This window comes from Sphaerodactylus townsendi, linkage group LG08, assembly GCF_021028975.2.
Source record: "Sphaerodactylus townsendi isolate TG3544 linkage group LG08, MPM_Stown_v2.3, whole genome shotgun sequence".
In the NCBI taxonomy this organism is placed as follows: Eukaryota; Metazoa; Chordata; class Lepidosauria; order Squamata; family Sphaerodactylidae; genus Sphaerodactylus; species Sphaerodactylus townsendi.
Window position 1 is genome coordinate 35,587,427 of NC_059432.1, and position 16,995 is coordinate 35,604,421.

The following is a 16,995-nucleotide window of genomic DNA, read 5'->3' on the forward strand; positions in this document are numbered from 1 at the left end:
ATACATTTCATAATAACAATATTCCAGTAGTCATACATAATGCAACTTAGATAGCTTTCTGGCATGTTTTAAATTAGCTTTACTATTTTTCCACAGCCAAGTCAGCTCAGTGAGAATGTATTTACAAATGTGGCCGCTCCCCCTCCTCCTGGTGAGAGGCAATACTGGCTGATTTTGCATGCCAAAATTGCCCCTCTGTTGGCATGGGGAATGCCCCGATGCAGTCAGGATTTCTGCACAGTCCCCGGCCCTGCAGCGTGTCTGTCGCGTTTTGGGTCCAGCTTTGCACCCCCTTTAGGAGTCCACAGCTTTGGACCCCCTGAACCAAACATCACCAAACCTGGGTGGTATCATCAGGAGAGTCTCCCCAAAAATCCTAAAATTTGGGTGTTGCTAGCCCAGGGGTAGGGAACCTGCGGCTCTCCAGATGTTCAGGAACTACAATTCCCATCAGCCTCTGTCAGCATGGCCAATTGGCATGGCATGGCCATGGCCAATTGGCCATGCTGGTAGGGGCTGATGGGAATTGTAGTTCCTGAACATCTGGAGAGCCGCAGGTTCCCTACCCCTGTGCTAGCCTAAAAACTGCGCCTCCTTCAGGCCAAAAACTGAAAAAACACTTAAAAATGCAAAAAAACCCCACAAATGGGGAGTGGCGCTTCAGACATGTAAGGGGGGGGGGATTTGAACCCAAGGGAAACCCCCCCCTTATCTACATACCTGTATGGATGCATTGTAAAAAGTAAATTAATTTAAAAGCAGTGGGTCTGTGCGAAGGGGCAGAAAGAAAACAGATTATATCCCACTACCTCAACTCGATTCTTTCACGCAAAATGGGCACTTACGCAAAGGAAAAAAACAGACCCAGATTCAAAAATAATGGCTGCAACTCGTTATTATTATTATGCTGTGCAGAATTGACCAGTGTAAATCTTTGTGTTGTGGTTGAAGCTGCCGCCAAAGCGACAGTTTTTTCAAAAAAATCTGAACAGCCAATCAAATCTCCAATAATCAGAAGCCTTGTTAGGCAAAAGCCCTAGCTAGCCCCATCCACTTCCTAAAAATACTTAGCGGATGCCAGAAAAGGCATTGGTGGGTGTCATGACCCTCATGGCAACCACACTGGGGACCCCTGCTCTTAAGCATGTATGCTTGGAAGTATGTCCCCCTAAAATCATCCTGGAACACAGTGCTTGCGGGGGGAAAAAACCCTAAATCCTTTTGCTGTGGTGAAATAAGGTTAGCTTTCTTTCTGAATGAAAATGTAAATTAGTAAAAATGTATGAAAGTGAAGTTTTTTTCTTCTTCTATGCGTAATAATGTATTAACAGAGTACATCAGTTTACCAAAGAGCAAATCTTTTTCAGTGCTGCCAATATTAAAGCAAACAGCTTTCAAGGTACTGCATGTCAATATTAACTTTCACAGAACTGTGTACATTTCACTAACATACAAAACATATTAGATTCAACATGTTCTAAAATCCCATATTCCCCATATGACTATACTTGCAATTCCTGTTTCATATTTAGGGTCAGAGAGAATGTCGTTTTGTTTGTGTTCTAAACCTCTAAACCTGATCACATATAGATGTCGTCTAACAGCCAGCAACTGCTCAGTTTACTTTCCCACAACTTTTATTAAAGGAAAAAGAAAGGAAAAGCTATATTTCACATGGACATCTAATTCAAACCAACTGTTCTATTTTACAGCGCAATTCCCAGGGGCTTGGTTTTTCCCATTGTATAAACACTTATCAGCATGAGATAATAAATGTGTTCTTTTTTTTCCTGCCTTTCTTTCTTTAGTCCTGAAGGATCTGCATGATAATAGATATTTCTATAGTGATGAGAGTTTTATACAATACAAAAAAAAAATTCCTTTCTTTAAAAAAACCTGCATTTTGTGTCCCATTTGCAGCTGGTTTTTAGACTCAAATTAATCTTGTAAACTATGACACTTGTTGAATTAACTGAAAACTATTTGCCACAAGATAGTAGACATGTTACATACACTACTATTATTTTAAACCAGTTTTGAAAATTATTGTCTATTTTTCTAACTGTTGATTGTTTCAATAGAAAATCCAATAAAACAAGGTACAAGAAACAGGTAATTTTATACACTGTTTTCACCCAAAGCTTCAGTTTAATCTAGCATCTTTGGCAGCCCAATCCAGATCATGTGGCAAATGTGTTAGGAAGAAGCACAGGGCTGCAACAGAGTGTTTGCCCCCTCGCCATGTAAGAGGCAACCCCCCTCCCCGTGCAGGGAGCAAGTGCACTGGTGGCCAGCTGCCCCTCAGCTCTGCAGCGGGAAAACCTGGAAGTCTGATCTACTGCAGAGTTGTGCGAGAGTCTGAATAGATGGAAGGGGAGGGCAGGCTGGCGGGGGCATTCCTGAGGATGGAACTGACATTAGTTAGCTTCCCCCCTTGGATTTGCAGCCAGATGTGCCACAATCCCAGCCTTGGACTTATGCCATCCTTTGGGCCCTATGGAGGATTTTCCAACGGTGGGGAGGGGTTTTGCTTCTTTCTCCCTTTCTGTGCCCTCGGAAAGCCCACTGGAGATCTAGATTGTGCTGTAAGGCTGCAATACTTTGTGCATTTAATGCAGGTCCAATGGACAGTGAAGTAAAAGTTGCACTGAGAGCAACTGGGAGAAACAAATCACCAAGACAGGATAACAAAAGAGCTATTCCAAACCACAGAAACAGAATTCATTTTACCTTGATAAGAATATGTCAACAAATGTAGAAAACAAAACAAAGGCCCAAAGGCTGGAAGTGGACAATTTAGTAGAGCTGGGTTGCCTTCCTCCCCACATAATAGTCACCCACCATTTAGTCACATGGGGGGGCAGAAAATCACCCCCACACACTTCTGCAGAACACATCAGAAGAGAAACTGGTGGAAGGAATACTACAAATTTGAGATACGCACATGACATCATATTACTGGCAGAAAATATTGAATATCTGAAATGACTACTGATGAGGGCCAAAGCAAAAAGTGCTAAAGGAGGATTACAATTAAATATCAAGGCAAAAGTAATGATTACTGAGAAATTACTCAACTTTATGGTTGACAGTGAGGACTTTTTTTCCAATTCCTGGGTGAGATTCTGTTAAATGACCTGTTTTCTGCTAGTCTCAGGCCCTTGTCACCCATTTCACCCTTCCTATTTCCAGCATTCTTCAAGAAAAAGCCAAAATGCAGTTTAGAAATCTTAGAGGTCTGATACTTCAGTGTATTGTATTTTATTACAGTTTTCAACGGCGGTGTGTGGGCAGCGTAAATGGTAACACAGCTGCCCCGGGACAATTGCATGGCTGGGCGCCCTGTGGACAGCATGTGAACCAGCCGGGTCACGGGCCTTTGCATGGGGCCCGGCGTTTTTTTCTTCTCGCCTGTCCAGTCCTGCGTAGTTACGCAGGAATGAACCCATGTATCCCCACAGTCACGCTGACCTCTTGTGGGACCCAGATATCAATGTTGGCACCTGCGTGGCTACACAGACGGGATGCACCAAGAGTACAGGTAGGCAAGCACGGCTGGAGCAGAGGCGCTGGCTGCAGATAGGCATTTCCAAAAAGACTAGTTTATTTAGTGAGTCACAAAAACACCATTGTGGGGAAAATAAGCTGTTACGGCCCATGCAGAATCCGCCCTTGAGTCAATAGGATACATTGAGGATGCAAGAGTAATCTGATGCTCCTAATGGGACATGAGGATTAAATTAAGATTTGTGCAGTTTTTTTACAACATTATCTAAATGAAACATAGGGTTGCCAGGCTGTGTCTGACCACTCCTGGGAATTTTGGGGACAGGGGCTTCGGAAGCACCAGTATTGCAGGTGCTATGACTTCTCTACTGGGAAAAAAAGTAAGTGACATCCTATCACTTGAAGAAAGACCAGAAACTCTAGGGTAAAACCATAGATTTTCTGGTAATTCCTAGAACAACAAGAGACATCGCACCATAGGCCACACCTTCTGTTTCTTAATTTTTTCTCCTGCTGCCACTCAAGGACTAGCAGCTACAACAAGAGTTCCCAGGAGGACCTGGCAACCTTAGCAAAATACCTTTCCACAAAAACTATCAAAAGTAAGATGGGTTACACAGTTCTCAACTTAATAAAAAAGAATGAAAAGGCACTTTTCCCAAGCAATCTGCCCAACTGACTTTTTATACCCCCAATTTAAAGCTAGAGCCCCATGGCGCAGAGAGATAAGCTGCATTATTGCAGTCCAAGTTCTGCTCACAAACCTCATGCTGGCAGGGGCTGATGGGAATTGTAGTCCATGAACATCTGGAGAGCCACAGGTTGCAGACCCCTGATCTAGACTGCTGCTCTTACTTGTGGCTTGAGGGCTATTCAATAATACCACTGCACACTTGGTAGATGGTAGTGGATTAAATGTTAAAAACTGCATGTATAGATCATTTCTGCTTTCTGTTTGGTGGTATGTGGGTGAGACTCTGGGGAGTGATTCACAGGTTTAAAGGGATTTTATTTTCATATGGCAGGCCTGAAAGTTAAGATACAGGAATGCCAAGGCTAGCCAAAAGTTTAACCTAACATTACCCAGCAAAATACTGCCACAGGCAAACTTTATAAACAGTTTCCTACTTCTGCACATCCAAACTCTTTTGAAGAACTGCCACTGCCTGATATGCTTGTTTAACAAATGACAGGTTCATTTGTAGTAAAGCTTTCTTTAATAATAAAATATGGATGACTGATTCAGGTGTTTTCCATGCTCAGACGGACAGGAAAGGGCAGGAAATAAAATAAAATAAAATAAATTTCCCTGTTGCACTAGAATTGCCAATATAGTGCAGAGGAAACAGGGCCTGCACATGGTAGGTTATAGTTGTCCTGAAATTTCCTGAAAGAGCACTAAGTCGTGGGGGGAGCAAATGGCTGCAGTGGGGCAACAAAAACAGCTCTCGTGTTGACAGTTTGATTTTCCCACCCATGTGGCAACCATCCAGGCTTTGTAGTGATCTTTCCCAAAACAGAGCAGGTTTGGGAAAGACTGGAGAAGAGCCAAGAATCTTGCGAAGGACACAAATGAACCTCAGTGCTGTGGGAAACTAGAAAAATCCACCTCCCAACTGCATCAAATCATCACAAAGATAGATCTGTTCCTCATAGCCATGCACCCTATTAGAAAAGGTGGAGACATCCACACCCACAGCTTATCACAAAGACATATAAGCAAAATAGATTTCCCATGTGAATAGAAGCACAGATCTGAATCAGGGAAAGCGAAGAGAGTCACAATCCCTCCGAAACACTTGCTTTGCCCCAAAGGTTTATGTTTGAACCTTTCCTTGAAGTCTGAACCATTCAAACAGTCCTGGAAGAGAGGGCAGGGGAGGGGGGAACACAACACAGGCCACTTTAACTTGTGAGGTGGATGTCCCCTGCTGTTCACTCTCTTACTCCCGTCTATCTTTCATGTCCCCCTGAAGCATATTGAGGTAAAATTTGTTTCTTTGCGCCCCCCTTCACTGGACCTGGGGGCAGGGTGGGGCAGGGCTCCTCTCCCCCTGCTCCTAGCCATCAGCCGGCCTCTGAGAGATGCTTTTATAAGCACTGAGGCCAAGGGGGCGGGGTTCATGAGGAACACTTGGGGTGTGACCACACCTTCCAAGCCTTGCCCCTGGCCTCAGTGCTTATAAAAGCAGCTGTCAGGGAATGGGGGATGACAGTTGTTTCTGCTCTTCCCAGAGGGGAGGGCAGAAGGGACTGCCAGCTGCTGGCTGGGAGCCAGGAGTGGGGGCAGTGTTGGGGGGCAGTGTCCTAGGGTGCCCTTGGCCCCACCCATGTCAATGACAACATGGGCGGGGCCAAGGGTTCCCGAAGTCGACAAGGCAGCAGGACTTCCTGCTGCCTTGCCATCTTCCTGGTCACATGGGGGGCAATTTTGTGCCCCCCACCTGACCAGATTAGTGGTGCCCGGGGACAGAGGGTACCCCTCATCCCTAGGTAAATACGCCACTGATGTCTCCACAATGTTTACTGATTTACTTGTAATGTGTGCTACACAAAAATGTATATACAAGCCTAAATGTAAAGTAAACAACTGTCCCATTTCAATGTGAGAGACTGCAATTCCCAATTCAATTGCTGTTTGCTATCACCATCAGCAAAGCTCAGGGCCAATGTTTACAATTGTGCAGTTTAGATCTAGACGCGGATTGCTTCTCACGTGGTCAACTATATGTTCCGTGTTCCACAATCGCCAAACCACACAATCTCTATATCTGCACAGACAATACAACAACTGTGGTATACCCACAAGCATTGTTAAATCAAACATCTCAGAAACGTGCACTTTCCCTTTTCTTTCTTTCCCATTTCACCATACTGGGCCACAGCAACGCGTGGCCAGGTAAGGCTAGTACCCAATAAAAGTAGTATACACCAGTAGTATTTTATTTTGCTGTGTGCAATCCCCCCCGCTCCCAAATTGTAATCATCCCTTTACAATGAGGATATGGAGCAGCCGATTCAGTTGGGAGGAAAGGAATATCCAGGCAAAGAACATTTGCCATTTCCCCATTGCTCCAAACATGGACTGGAAACAGTTTGATATTTGTACAAACAATCTTTTTAAAGGCTTCTGCAAACCCATTTAGGCGTTCTAAAAATTCCAAATTGGCGGAGAGAAATATTTATTTACATTCCACAGCTAAAGTACAATGATAGTGTTAGGACATAATCTTGGTTTTGATGATAAAAGATTTCACATGTGCTAAAAATGACAATACAATTAAAAAAAATTCTTGAAACAGGAATTAAAAAGACCAATAGTTGTTCAAACAGACAGCTAATTTAGAACCTCACAATGCAATACAGTTAACACACAGTTAATGATTTTTTAAAATAAAGATTTTTCATAGGCTCCACATATTATGAAACAGGAATGAATAACTAAAAAAATAAATGTGTATCTCCGCAAAACAAGTATTTCCAGAACAATTACAACTTGCTATAAAGAAAATAATTTCTTGACAAAAGGAGAACCCAATAAAGAATTAAGTTATGCAATGAACACTTAAAGAATAGAAATGCTATCTTGTGCCTTCTTCATTTTATAGCTCTCGCCATATACATAACTTGTACATGTACAAGAAAAAATAACATGTTGAATTCAGTCGCCAAGAAGAGGGGTTTTATCCCATCCCCCTCCTCACTGCAGGCATCTATGCCAGGCAACCCATTAAAAACAAACATAAAACATACATTTTCAGATCAAAATTGTGTACCAGAAGGTAGTCTGTTTAATTTTCAGAAATCGAAATATGTATTTCCTGCCCTGCAGTATAATACACTAGGAAAGCTAGCAACAACTTAAATTACTATGGCTGTGACTGGATTCATACTGGAAGAAGCATACTCCATTAGATATTGGACCTAGGCTATTTATGGTGTTTGCTCCTAAAGAAGAGAGGGTTCATACAGCTCTTTTCCAAGATGGATGCCCTGTTCTGGCTTTGTGTACTAAGATTTATACCCTTGCCTTGCTGGTGGGGGCTCCAGACTTTTATAGACTACATCGGTCTTTCTGAATCATACAAGAGCATAAGGGCAAATAAGGCAAAGTTGGCTTTTCCTGTACTACTTAGTCTCATCTGCTTTAGCTGCAGCTAAAAGTGCTCTACGACAGGCAACAGGGGAATAAAACTTACAACTAAGAACCCATCCGATCACAGGGGTCTGTAATCAGCTATGATGGATGGATTTTTATGAGAGAACAGAATGGTTTCAAGAATCGGAAACTACAGTCAGCCAGAACTACAGCAGGGAACAAAAACTATTGTGGAATATTAATTATCATTGACACTCATCAAAAATGTACTAAAATCTTCAACTTTTACATGCGATGTTGTTGGCATGAAATAACTGTTTAAAGGGAGAAAAAAAGACAATAGTATAAAATAGTTGTCTCACTAAGTACTAAGAGTCTGTCATTTAAAAATTCATTCTGGCTTCCACAATATAAATATAGTGAATTATTTTTCCAGGGAATGCCAAAAAGTCAGCAAGCAGCGGCTGGATTTTATTTTTTTTTTGCCAACCAAAGCATAACTCTTTCTGAAAGAATTTTCTTTAAAATATATACACAAAGATGGATAGAAAACCAGTCTCACTAACAGAATACAACAGATATACTGAACATGCAGCTAATATTCTGAACAATGCAAATAAATATCCCAATTCTTCCGAAATAGGTGTTGTAATCCAGATTTAGCAAAAATCTCCACGTTTTATTTATAAGTTATAAATATCTCTGAAATTAAACTTAAGTCCTGAATGAAGAGATGGATGGTGTAATATTTTTGCAATCTTAAAAGCCATAAAGTGTTTAAGCGGAATTAACTTAAAATTATTGTGCAAACTAAGGCTTCAAGATATATGAATAGTGTAAAACCACACTGATGACTGTCAAAGTTTGAGCAGAGAAGATGGCATATTAAAATAAATAATTACCCATATAAAGATTTGGAGATTCCCTTATTTCAAGACAGCAACCAGCAGCTTCAAAGAGCTCCAGATACAAACTTATTTTAGCACAGTACATTGGAAACTTACTGCGAGGGTTCCTTCTGTTCTGAGCTAAGGAGGGGATCTTGAAACTAGGGTGTCTATAGGCCTGGGAAATACACTGCCTTATGTTGTAATTTGTGACTGACCTTGAAGGAAATGATGAACTCTGTATGAGATATGTATATCCTAAGAACTCTTCTCAAACCTAGTATGTGGCAAGCTTTCTCTTTCACATGCTTTGGATGTGGACAGAAGGATGGAAGGTGAATCCTACTTTCTTCCATGAAACAGAGAATTAACCTTTGGGAACAAAAGTAGGGTCTGATTGGAGGACTACTTTAGTCCTTATGGAAGACACAGTGACCTTTCCAGGGATTCCATCTCTAAGGCCCTTTCCGCACGGGCACTAAGTGGGGGTGCGTCGGCATAAACAATGCCGACGCACCCCCCCCCCCCGGGACCGTTTGCACAGACGTTCCTGGTTGGGGTGCAAGGGAAGGCACAGCCTTCACATAGGCTGCGCCTTCCCCAACCGGCTTACCTGCTCCTGTAGGCTCCCGTTGCGCTGTGGAGGCCAGGGGACACATACCCCTGGTCAGAGTGACAGCTCTGGAGACGGCTCTGGACATGCCCCCCTGGCCTCCACAGCGCGATGGGAGCCAGCAGGAGCAGGTAAGCCGGTTGGGGGAGGCAGGAGGGAAACGCCGCTTTCCAGCCGCTGCCGTTCACACGGCAGCGGCTGGAAGATGCCCCTTTTGAAAAACCTTGCTTGTGGAGTGAGGGTCAAAAAGGGATGTTTCCATGCCGCCTGGGCGTCGCGAGCACGGCGCTGCTGTTGTATTGCAGCAGCACCTGCTGTGTGAACGCCTCTCCAGGGACGGTGTTGTTGCCGTCCCTGGGATGCTCTATTCCGCCTGTGCAGAAAGGGCTTAAGACCCATTTAGCTGAAGTAAGATACATTAAAAAATAAGGTCTTCATGCAAAGCCACTTAAGCAGAACCTCTCTTAAGTGGTTCCAAAGGAGCTTTGGTGAGAGCCGATAGAACCACATGTTACCTTCACACCAAAAATCAGTAGACAACTGGTGGGTTGATCTGTGCTACCCTTTTGATGAATGAGAAAATATCAGGATGTTTAGTCAATGTAATTCCTCCAACCAGCAGAATTATGGTTGCTTTGGCATACCTGACAATGTAGTATGGAAGCCTTCAATTTTTGGTAGACCATCTTGAAGGAAGGCTAACAACAGTCCCAACCTTGGGTTTAATGGGTCAACCTTCTTGTATTTACACCATCTCACAAGAATTGTGAGATAAAGAATTGTATATATATTGAGTGGACAGCTTCCTAGAGGTCAGACTGATTTCAGCCACTTCTGGTGCATAACCAGAGGTGAAATCCAACCAGTTCTCACCACTTCTCTAGAAGTGGTTACTAATTTTTTCTGAGTGCCGAGAAGGGGTTACTGTAAGGAATTCCATAGAAGCAGAAATAAAAGGCTTTTTGGGAGTAAAAGTCCATTTATTAAGACATCTTAGAAAGCTCAAGTACACGCAGTGGCAGGAATGACACTTCCCGCCAGAAGCACAGGTTATAACACCATTCACCCCATCCCCCCTTCCTGCTTCCCATGGGAACGGAGTCCTCATCTCCCTCGCAGAGATAAGGTCTCCGCCGAAGAAGCTGGCCCATCGCCCGGGCTGTGGAATGCACTCAAGGTTACTTCACCATCAACACCATTGAATCCTTTACACTCTGCCTCCCTTAAAGAAGACCCCTCCCCCCCAGGTTTATGCGGAAAGGCGCGGTGGAAAGCAGAAATAAGGGTGGGGGCTTCAATATTTTCGGAATAAACCCATTGATTATACCCAGAGGAATATCCCACCCAAGAGACTAAATATTGCAAGCGTTTGCGATTAAAGCGAGAGTCCAGAATAGCGTCAATTTCGTAGTGCTTGTGACCATCAATAATAGTCGGTGGGGGCCTCTCCGGCGGGTCGTGCCAGGCATCGGAAGCGGGAGCCTCCTTGAGCAAGCTGGAATGGAAGACAGGATGAATGTTACTAAGAGAGTTAGGCAAATCTAAGCGAGCAGTGACATCATTAATCACTTTAGTAATCTGAAAAGGTCCCACAAATCTTTTGCCAAGTTTGGAGTATTTATGCACGTCTCTGAGATTTTTTGTAGATAAATACACCCAGGAGCCCACACGCAGAGGAAAATCCGAGCGGTGTTTATCCGCTTGCAGTTTTTGGGAGTCCTTTGCTTGTTGTAAAGCGGTCTGGACCGTTTTCCATCCCTCGGCTAGGGATGAAATCCACTGTTGAAACTCTGGGGGGTCCAAAGCTGCTGCGGGTAGTTGTGGCAACGGTGGAAAGGAGCGACCAGACACAATTTCAAAGGGGGTTTTCTTTGTACTACTATGAACTGCATTGTTGTAGGCGTACTCTGCAAACGGAATAAGCTCACACCAATTGTCTTGGTGGTAGTTGGTGTAACAACGTAAATACTGCTCCAGGGTTCTGTTCGTTCTCTCCGTCTCGCCGTCACTTTGAACGTGGTAGGGGGCGGCGACGGCCGGGGCGGCCCCCAACAACCCCAAAAACGCTTTCCAGAACTTTGAGATGAATTGGGGGCCGCGGTCGGAGACCACCTTAATGGGGGCGGAATGGAGACGGTAAATATGTTGAATGAACAGCCGTGCCAACTTAGGAGCGGAGGGGATGGACGCACATGGAATAAAATGGGCTTGTTTAGAAAATAAGTCTACCACCACCCATAAAACCGTGTTGCCATGACTTTCGGGCAAATCTGTAATAAAATCCATGGAGATGACTTCCCAAGGGCGGGAGGCCACCGGGAGAGGTTGCAACAGCCCATGGGGCTTTCCCGGGATGGTTTTGGCTTCTGCACAAACTGAGCAGCCCTTAATGTATGCCTCAATGTCTTTGCGCATTGCGCGCCACCAGAACTGCCGGCGGGCTAAATGCAGAGTTTTTAAAAAGCCAAAATGTCCAGCCGAACGGGCATCGTGGCAAGCTTCAAGAACCTGCTTGCGGAGGGGGGGAGGCACGTACCAACAGTCCCCCCTCCGCCAAACTCCATTCTCCAAACGCAATTGGGAGTCACTTTCTTCCGCTGAAGGCTCGTGCAGCCCCGCCTCTTCGAGTTCCCGCAGGAAAGGAGAGACGAGGCTAGGAATGGGGGGTGGAGGAGGAGCGAACGTTTGAGATCGGGTGACAGCCAACCCCAACTGGGAGGGGGAAAGAACAGTGCGCGGAATGTCTCGTAAGGCAGCTCCACCCCCCTCCCCGGGTAGGCACGAGAGCGCGTCAGCCAGTTTATTGGTTTTTCCAGGGAAAAAATGGACTGTAAAAGAGAAACGAGAAAAGAAATCGGCCCAACGAAGTTGTTTTGCAGACATCTTGAGGGGGGTGGAAAGAGCTGCCAAGTTTTTATGATCCGACCAAACCTGAAAGGGGTGTTTGGCTCCCTCCAGCCAGTGGCGCCAAGTGGAGAGTGCCACTTTGATGGCCGCAGTCTCTTTATCTCCCACAGTCCAGTTGAGTTCAGCACCAGAGAATTTCTTAGACAAATAAGCACACGGAACCAGCCTACCATCTTTATTTTTCTGCAACAGGGCTGCCCCAAGTGCTTTGTCCGAGGCATCCACGTGAACCACAAACGGGAGATCTGGGTCAGGGTGCTTTAGGATAGGTTCGGTGGTAAAAGCAGACTTCAAGAGCTGAAAGGCTGTTTGACACTCCTCAGACCAGGAAAGGGGGGCCCCGGGCTTAGCGGACAGTGGATCTTTACCCTTAGTGCGTAAGAGGTCTGTGAGAGGGAGAGTCAGTTCAGCGAATTGGGGTATAAAGTCACGATAGAAATTAGCAAAACCAAGAAAAGATTGGAGTTCTTTGCGGTTGGTGGGGGCAGGCCATTGGAGGACTGCGTCAATTTTAGCAGGATCCATTTTCAAGCCCTCGGGCGAGATCCGGTAACCCAAATAGTCAATGGAGGTCTGGTGAAAACTGCATTTGGAGAGTTTGGCAAAGAGAGAGTTGTCGAGCAAGCGTTTCAATACCTCCCGAACCAATGTCTCATGCTCTTCCATGGTTTGTGAGTAAATTAAAACGTCATCTAAGTATACCACAACTCCTTTGTACAATAAATCATGAAGAACTTCGTTGATAAGGGCCATAAAAGCCCCGGGGGCCCCACTTAACCCGAATGGCATTATTAAGTATTCAAACTGTCCAAACTTTGTGTTAAACGCAGTCAAGTGTTCATAGCCTTCAGCAATTCTGACTCTGTAGTAAGCTTCTCTCAGGTCCAATTTAGTAAAAATGCGTCCTTTGCCGAGTGCATCTAAAAGGTCCTTGATCAAAGGCAAAGGATATTTATTGGACAGGGAGACCGCGTTGAGACCTCGATAATCTGTGCAAAGCCGTAAGGACCCATCTTTCTTTTTTACAAACAAAACGGGAGCAGCGTGTGTGTGTTTGGTAGCCCGCCGTATGAACCCGCGAGCAAGGTTCTTGTCCAAGAAGGCACGGAGTTCTTTCTCCTCATTGGGACTCATGCGATAGATTCTACCTTTGGGTAGTTGCGCCCCTGGTTGTATAACAATTTTGCAGTCAGTGTCTCTGTGGGGTGGCAACTGATCGCATTCTTGCTCCTGAAAAACTCTGGCTAGATCATGATATGCAGGTGGGATGCCAATAAGATCGGGAGCAATCGCTGAAGAAGCCAGGGAGGGGGGTGTGTCAGGAGAAGTTGGGTTTTCCCCCCAGTTCATGTGTTCACCGCAGGGAGGGTCAGTAAATTCTAAGATCCGTTCTTTCCAAATGAACTTTGGTTCATGTAACAGTAACCAAGGCATGCCCAAAACTATGGAGTGTTTGGCCACTGGTGCCAAGATAAAACTAATTTTCTCCCAATGGTCGGCGCAACGGAGGAGAACCGGCTGTGTTTTGTACTGGGCCGGTCCTTCGTTCCCAAGGGGGCTGCCGTCCATTTGGGTGAATGGTATGGGCTTGGCCAGGGGAATTTGGTCCAGACCTAGCTCCTCTGCCACCTGGGGCCGCATTAAGCAGTGGGAGCAGCCAGAATCCACAAGGGCCGAGGCTATGATGCGAGTGTGTTTAGCGGGGTTGGCCAGAAATGCTTGGACAGTAATGGGAGCGCTGCCTTCACTCACCGCGTCAGGAGTCGGGCCCATGTCCATGGGGGCGGAAGAAAGGCAAACAGTTGCTTCCCCCTCCTCTGGGTCGCCTTCGATGACCGCTTTAGACGAACCCGTCGGCGGCGGCCCTGACCTGCGTGGTGGCTTGGCAGATGGGGTGCGCGGAGCTGGAGCGGTTGGTTTCTGTTTCTTGGGACAGTTGGCGGCTAGATGACCTGGCCCTCCGCAGTAAAGACACAATCCCAGTCGGCGACGGCGTTCCGAGGTGGTTTCGGTAGGGGCAGCTGGGCTTGACTTGGTGGACACAGTAGTGGGTTTTGGGCGTGGGCGGCCACCGGCACGAGCGTATTCCAAACGAGATGCCACCTGGGATCCCAACTGGATCCAATCTGCAATAGTACGAGGGACCCGAATTAAAAACACCGTTTCACGCAGCTTGCCGTCCACAGCATCCGAGAAGTATTCGCATTTCATGCGTTCAGGCCACTCAGGAGGAAGTCGAGCAGCCGCCGCACGAAATTCACGGGCAAATTCTGCAAACGGGCGGTTGCCTTGCTGGATAGTTTTGATGGTGCGGATAGCTTCATTCTCGGCGCCTGGATCTTGGAAGCGCGCTCTTAAGGCTTGGAGGAATGCGGGCACCGTGCGAGAGTCTTCATCCTGCAAATCTAGAAGAGTCACGAACCAGTCGGCTGCTGCCCCATCCAGGACGGAGCCGATGTCCCGTATTTTTTCGCGCTCAGACCGGTATAAATCATCATAGTCTTCCAAGTGGGCATTGAGTTGCAAAATGAAGTAGGGAAGTTTGGAAGCGGTCCCATCAAAACGGGCTGGTATCGGGGGCCGATAGTAGCCCCGTTCAACGGCTCTTGGTGCCTGCTGGGGTGGTGGTTGCGCGGGTTGGGCAGGTTGGGCAGGCAGCTGTTGTACGGGGGGGGGCGGAATCGGGGGTGCTGGCGGTGCCGCTGGCGTTTGGGTGGCAGGACCCAGATACGTGGCCCCCCTGGCACCGGCGTGATCAGTAACAGCATAGACTCCAACTTGGGGGTTCCTGGTCTGCTGCCTCCTTAGCTCCCTCTCCAACGCAGCCAGCTCCCTCTCCTTGCGGGTCAATGCATCCTGGTGCGCATGCAAAGCAGCTTTCTCTCGTTCCAATTTAGCCAGTTCGTCCCGTTTAAGGGCTTCAGTGAGCTCACTTTGCGTGCGCAGGGCCTGAACGCTTTCGCGTTGCCGTTGTAAATCCAGTCTGGAGTGTTCCAGGACTTTATCATGGACTGACAGATTCTGGGCATATTGTCGTTGGAGCGCATCTTTGGCACGGTCCAACTCGAAAGTTGGACTTCTCTGCGTTGCCGCTCCCCTGTCCCTCTGCCTGTTGCTGCAACTGTGCCCGCCTCCTCCTCCCATAGCTGGACGCTCATCGGTCCATGCTTCTTGGGTATCTCAAGACGCCTCTACTTCCTCATCCCAGGTCCCCTTCGGTGAGAGAGGGAACAGGATCCCGGCTGGGAGTGCAGGCTTTCTTCGGACTCTTCTTCATCTGGAAGTTTCTAGACATCGGGAGACACCGAAGCCGCCAGAGGCCACCGCGGTGGCTCCCCGAGGCACCTCAGGTGCGGTCGCTGGCCCGGGATCAGGGGGGTCCGATTGGGGAAGCGGTAATGGATAATTCCTCCCAATTCCAGGTTTAGTCCCGGTGTCCTTTGGACGGGCTCCCCAGTGCTGTGCCACGGTTCTTGGGGAGCATCACTGTAATACGGCGTCCAGGAACCGCTCAATGGATTCCTGGGCTGTCGCGATGAAAGGTGGTCAGTCCGCTCTCTTCCATGACAGGTTGCATCTGAGGTTTGTAATCTACACGAGAGCCGGTAGAGATCCAATCCACAGCCATCCATAGACAGCGCCTCTAAACGGGCTCCGCAGTCTCTCATGGTCGTTGCCACGCCCCTCGCTCCAACGGGAGTAAAGGGAAGACCTGCGTGCTGATAATGCAGGGACGAGAAAGAGCCACCAGCGAGGGGCTCCTCCGTTCTCCTGCCGGTGCCTCCAGATCCAGAAGGAAAAGGTCGGAGCCCCTCTTTGGGGGGCTACCAGACCTTCCGCAGAAAACATTCAACCTCTCCATGTCAAGACACCAGAGGTCCACTGCACTAGGAATATAGATGTGGATTAGAGATTCCTGCCACAATGTAAGGAATTCCATAGAAGCAGAAATAAAAGGCTTTTTGGGAGTAAAAGTCCATTTATTAAGACATCTTAGAAAGCTCAAGTACACGCAGTGGCAGGAATGACACTTCCCGCCAGAAGCACAGGTTATAACACCATTCACCCCATCCCCCCTTCCTGCTTCCCATGGGAACGGAGTCCTCATCTCCCTCGCAGAGATAAGGTCTCCGCCGAAGAAGCTGGCCCATCGCCCGGGCTGTGGAATGCACTCAAGGTTACTTCACCATCAACACCATTGAATCCTTTACAGTTACTAAAGCAACCTCCCTGCCCAATAGGGACTGGAGGTGCATGTGTGCAGCGGCGCCACTGTTTGAATCCCACCACCATCGGAACCTGTTATTAAAAAGTTTGGATCCCACACTGTATAACTATTCTAGCAGTCCTTTTCTTTCAAAAAGTATGTGGTCACATGAAACCACTTTGGATCTGGATGCCAAACCGGACCTTGCTGTAGCATGTACTGGCTCGCAGGAACACACCACAGTTCTTGTACTGAGAGCTACACTAGGGATGGGAACCAAGGCCAAACTGGAGGCCTGCAGGCCAATCTGGAGCCACAAATGTGACCAGGGCCTGTTCTTGGAGCACCTTCCTCAGTGTCTTTGGGTTAACTGGTAGAGGCAGAAATGCAAACAGCAGTCCCTGTGGCCATTGGGGGTCAGGGCATTCACCTGTTCCACCTGTGGGTGATGGTATCTGGAAAAGATTTGTGGTACTAGATGACTAAAGGTCAAGGTGAAAAGGTCCACCCTCAGAACATAAATCTGTTCATGATCTGTTTGCTCAGTCAGTTTGCTTGAGTATTGAGGGATCCCTGGATGCGCTCTGCAGAGATTGATTATAGGTGCATTTCTGCCCATAATGGAATAGTCTTCACTTCCTTCTTCTTTATATAATTTTTATTTTATAATTTAAGACAACTACAAATATGGTAGACCAGCCACCCTACATGTAGAAAAAAAATCAGAAAATAGTGTCAACCTTTATTCCCTATACAGTGACATGTAAAAGTATAA

The 16,995-nt window shown here is 46.7% G+C and overlaps 1 protein-coding gene across 7 annotated transcripts in view; it reads right to left on the bottom strand.

Annotated features, from left to right (window-relative positions):
* Positions 1 to 16,995, bottom strand: part of PLCE1 (phospholipase C epsilon 1) — a 175,521-nt gene that overhangs the window by 57,157 nt on the left and 101,369 nt on the right. The window lies entirely within an intron of this gene.